The 5,655-nt window shown below is 32.6% G+C and overlaps 1 long non-coding RNA gene across 1 annotated transcript; it reads left to right on the top strand.

Moving 5' to 3' along the window:
- The first annotated feature begins 205 nt into the window (after positions 1-205).
- Positions 206-4,517, top strand: LOC142164858 (uncharacterized). Its single transcript, XR_012695934.1, has 2 exons — positions 206-616; positions 4,174-4,517. It is a non-coding gene; the product is annotated as an uncharacterized LOC142164858 (long non-coding RNA).
- The last annotated feature ends 1,138 nt before the right edge of the window (positions 4,518-5,655 follow it).

Here is a 5,655-nt window from a genome sequence, read left to right as displayed (position 1 = left end):
GATTTCAAAATCAAAAAGAAAAAGAAAAGAAAACAAAGAAAGGCAAAAGGGCCATTTTGTAGCTCAAAATCGGACTGGACCATCTTGAAACAACCCATTTGATTTTAAATCCCTAGTCCATTTTAAAGGCCCAGAACATTGACCCATTAACCCTTTCCCCTCTTTATAACCTAAATCCCTCACATTAAAGAAAAAAAGAGAAAAAATAGGATCAGATCCTTAGACCCAGAGGGAGAAGAGCAACGGCGCCCCTGTTCTAAAAGGCCCCTCCTTCTTTTTCACTCACTGACACTAGAGACCCTTTGCAGAAACTCAAGCTTTCTTCCTCCTCACCTCCCACTCACAGCTTACACACGAAAAATCGCTCACCATAGAGCTAGAAACAAAACTTTCAAAAGTTCAAAAAAGAAACTCAAAAAGGAGATCTGAAAATAAGTTTGGGGAATGATTTTCTGGGTTTAAAAGCTGTTGAAAGCTTTTAAAGTTGATCTCGCTGTATTGTTGCTGTCGAGTACTACGAATTTTGCTGACATTTTACCAGTTTCATTACTGTCAGTTGATGTTGTCTTGTATTGGAAATTGTTAGTTGAACCCTATCGCTTTGTTTGTTTAAGAGGTAAATTCAAAAGAACCCCTTTGTATCTTGTTATATTTAGTGATGAATGAATTTCTATCTCCGCTTTGAAATCATGTTAAATGTTGATTCACTGTTTGTATTTTTATAATAAGTTTTTTGATTGAATTTTATAATAAGTTTGTTTCTTGGATCTTTCTGTATATTTTTTTTTTCGGAAATGCCATTGAGTTGGTTCAAGTGTTTTCACTGTTGGGATTCATTTTTGGCTATTTGAGAAAATGTACTGAGATGTTATTTCTATCATTGATTTTGCCATGTTACTATTATATTTGCTATATCGCCTTGTTTTGATCTATGATAATTGTTGTTTCCTTCCCGTTAATTCCATATAAGGGAGCAATTAATGTGATAATTTAGCATAATTGCTATCATTAACAGTAGCAAGACAAATGCCATTATGGCTATAATATCAATAAATCGTGATTATACTATCATCTCTTGCTTTATGATAAGTATGTCATTTTGTTGAATTCCAAATTTGCCATATTCTTCATGGCAGTAGTATTCCAAATTTGCCATATTCTTCATGTCAGTAGTATTTCATGATATAGTCCATATGTATTAACATGTCTTTGTCATACAAAAAGGTGCATATACTATTGGAATTGAAAAGAGCTGTTAATTATTAATGTAGGAAAAGAACTCATGCACACGTAGAATGTAATTGCGTGGCCCTCATTTTAAGCAGGAATTGATCCTTAGATTTCGAGACGTGCCATTTAGCAAATTTCATGGCCCTCACAAAGTGCAAACGCGTAGTCGCTTTAGGCGCGTGTTTAATAATATTACTTTCCTAAATTCGGGTGCGTATTTATGTGAACCAAATCCAAATCTCGACAAAGTCGAAATGTGTTGACAATCACGGGTGCATTGATTGTGATGTGGTTCGAAACGTGTTTTCACGACGTCATAATTCTTATAAAATAAATGATGATCGAAAAAATAGGTTCGTAAAATGAGACGAGCCTCACCGAACAAAAATAAATAAATGTGGGGCCCTCAATAAATGGTTGTTAAAACTGATTAGAACTTGGGAGGGCCGTTTAACGAACTTCACGGCCTCCCCCAGAATAATATTACGTTAGAACCTTTAGGCGCGATTTAATTAAATTACTTCTTTAAACTCGGGTGCGCATTGATGCGACCCAAATCCAAATCTCGACGAAGTCGAAATGTGTTGGCGACCATGCGTGCATTGATTGTGACGTGGTTTGAAACGTGTTTTCACGACGTCGCAATTCTTTTAAAATAAATAATGATAAAAAGCGGTTTATGAATAAAAAGCACATAAGCTAGCATGTATTAAAATCAGATAAAATCAAATACAACAGTTAAGCGACCGTGCTAGAACCACGGAACCCGGGAATGCCTAACACCTTCTCTCGGGTTAACATAATTCCTTACCCGGATTTTTGGTTTGCGGATTGTTAACAGAGTCATATTTTTCCTCGGTTCGGGATTCAACTGGTGACTTGGGACACCATTAATCTCCCAAGTGGCGACTCTGAATAATTAATAACTAAATCCCGTTCCGATTGTCCTTTAATTGGAAAAACTCCTTCATGCCCTTTGCGGGGTGTAGTGAAAAAGGAGGTGTGACACATATAAATCTAAGATATCTATTTCTTCTGATAGAATTAGTGTTGTATATCCTTGTTCCATTATGTTAATTATTTCAAAGAAAATAAAATATCGTAAATTTTTCTTCTAATGTCGTTATTAAGTTGGTTCAAGGTATATAATATGAGTATTTTGTAATCATTATTATTATCTAGTAAATAAGTGTGGTTGCTCATAAGATTATTATTTTTCCTTATTCTTATCATGTGTTTACTAAACATATTCCCTCTAACCTCTTTGTTTATCATAGAGTTTATCATTTTTTAATAAGTTATACTGAACAATCTTTTCTGGTCACTACCACGTTTTTCTTGCTTCAATCATTTACCCTAACAGTGCCTCAACTCTGTCTACTGCCCTAAACGGCTTCCTTGCCTACCAGTTTCGACCTTAGGATGTCATAGTCTGGGCTTAACTACTCTCAGCATTATTAGACATGGCAAACTTTCTCAAGATGTTCTTTATAACAGTACTATAACATGATAAACAGTTATAATATTCAAGAGATTATAAGGAATATAAAAGTTTAGTTAGACATGATTATGAATAAACTTACCTGATCTTGTAACTTGTTTGAATGTTCCATAGTTGTTAAAGAGACTCGTATATAACTCAAATATTTCTTATAAGAGAGAGAAGATAAGAGAGAGAAGGTGAGGGTGTGTCCTCTCTTCCTCTGATTTACAAACTATATATAGAAAGCTTTAAACGACTCTTACTGTTTACAAACGACTCTTTACATACTCAAATGACTCTTACTATTCATAATCGTCTTTTCATGAACGACCTTTACTGTTCATGAATATGACTCATACTATATAAATGACTCTTACTATTCATAAACGACTCTTCATGAATGACCTTTTTTTGTTCATGAATATGACTTGTACTATTTACTTTACGACTTTTTACATTGTCTGTTTGCAATAGGTGTCTTCCTCTTTTGTCTTTAGGCTGATATCTTCATTCCAGTTGTGCTTCTGGTACATGATTATCTTCTCCGTTGCATTTTGAACATATATGATCTGGGTATTTGTGCCCTACTAATTTGCAGTATCTTGTCAATAATTCATTGGAAATAAATCCTTTCTTTAGTGCTCTTGTAGTTGGTTGTATCTCTGGTTTTAGTAATGATAAAATTCATTTTTGGACTTCATCCATATCTCCGTGTCGTAGTTCTCTTGAATTCGCATATATCATTAGTTGATCTCTTGAGTAGTAGCTCCAGATAGCATTTTCTTGTAAATAATTGTTGGCTAGTTCTTGGATAATAGTTGCTATTCCAATTATTCTTTTGTTGGCGTAAAAACCTGGTATCTCGATTTTTGGTATTTCTGGTTGTTGTTCTATTTCTTCTAGTATTATCATATCTCATGTCAATCCTATTTTTACAACCTGTATAATAGGTTTTATTTCATCGTATAGTATCTCAGCTGGTGCTGTATAGAATTTTATAAAAAATAGGTTTCCTTTTGTAATTCTTTTAAATGTAATAAATGCTTTATATAGTTCCGGTATTTCACTTATCTCTTCTCCATCATAGGTATATACCGTGCTAAGTAATCCGTAATTGTAACATGTTTTTACTAAATTGGCTCTAGTTTTTGGCCGTGCAATAAGTCTATTATATCCTTGGAGTTTTTGGGTTATATAGTCCTGTGTTGGATCTGTTGTAGTAGTTGCTCTGGGGTTAAGGTTTAGAAATGTTTGGATTTTGTATACATTTTCAATATAGGTCTGTGTAATATGGTTGTATATTTTTTTATTTTGGTGTAGGTTGTTGGCATAGGTTGAGGTTTGTGGTGTCGTAACTATTGTTTCTTTTGGCCTTTTCGGAGTAATTGGTTTATCAAATATGTTGTTTAAATTGACATTGGTATGTGGCTTCTTGTTAACTTGTTTATTTGTACCTGCAGCTGTATATAAGCAAACTTTGTTATGGGTTTTTTGGAGTTTCCCAACGTGTCCTTCTAACTCTGGAAGTTTTGAGTCTTCTGATCGACTTAGCTCCGCATCTTTATAGTCATGCTGCTGACTTGGCTGGCTTTTCTCTAGCTGTTGTAATCTTTTTCCATACCATCCATCTGTAAAGATAGAGTAGTAAGGATTGCAAATAAATCTTTTGTTTCTTGGCTTTCATCAGTTTGGGTACCTTTGTCTTGATAGGTAGTCTGCAATAACATTTTTGTCAGTCCTTATTACTTCAATTGTAAATGTAAAATTTTGTATATTTAATACAAGCCTTCTTATTTCCTTCGTAGTTACTGAATCTTGTACTTTTCGTGTTATCCACCATTTTACTTGTGTATTATCTGTTCTTACAATAAACTTGTTATAAACGATATATGGCTCAAATGCTAACAAACATTTATATAATCCAAATAGTTCTTTCCTATTTATCTCCCATTTTAATTGTGGTTCCGTGTATGATCCTGAATAATATATACAATGGTGTTCAATCTTTTCATTATCATATTTATATTTTAGAACTCCTCCATAGTTGTGGTCACTGGAATCAGTTTCTACTGCGTATGTGAACTGTCTTTTTTCATCTGGAAAATATAGTTTTGGTAATTGTTTACACATATTTTTGATCTTCTTTATATGTATTTTATCTTTTTCGTCAAAATGGTATTCTACATCCTTTTTTAATTTTTTCTGTAATGGTTTTAAGTTTTCTGCTAATTTTGGGATATATTCTCTTACTTGGTTAACTAATCCTAAAAATGATTGTAACTTCTTTTTCGTATCAAGTGTTTCGCTTAAGTTAATTATTTTTTGTACTATATGAGTTTGCATTTTTATTCCATTTTTATCTATTTGTATACCTAAGAATTCTATTTGATTTTTCATTACTTCTGCTTTCTTTTTACTTAAACTAATTCCTGATATTTCTACAATGTGTATGAATTTTCTAGTAGTTTTATATGTTCGTTCTCTGTTCTAGAATATAACAGTATATCATCTATATATATTATGCAATTTTCTAATTGGTTAAAGTAGTTATCCATAAAATGTTGGTATCTACCTGGTGCATTTTTATATCTAAATGGTAATACGTTCCATTCGTAAAATCCTTGTGGTACCGTAAATGCTGTTAACTTTTTATATTCGTCTTCTAGTTTTAAATGGTAAAATCCTGATTTACAGTCAAATTTACTAACATAGTTATATCCTTGTATTTGTCTGATTTTTAGTATTTTATTTGGTATCGGATAATTATATGTTTTCATTTTTGCATTTAAATTTCTATAATCTACAACCATACGACTTTTTCCTCGTTTTTGTTCGCTATGTTATTTACTATAAATGCTGGGCTAGTGTGTTTACTATTACTTTCTTGTATGTCCTTATTGTCTAATAATTCCTGTATATGTATTTTAAATTCAGTTAGATCA

The sequence above is a fragment of the Nicotiana tabacum genome, chromosome 10 (genome assembly GCF_000715075.1).
Source record: "Nicotiana tabacum cultivar K326 chromosome 10, ASM71507v2, whole genome shotgun sequence".
Taxonomy (NCBI): domain Eukaryota; kingdom Viridiplantae; phylum Streptophyta; class Magnoliopsida; order Solanales; family Solanaceae; genus Nicotiana; species Nicotiana tabacum.
The sequence above is the reverse complement of the archived record's forward strand: the minus strand, read 5'-3'. Positions and strand labels throughout refer to the sequence as shown.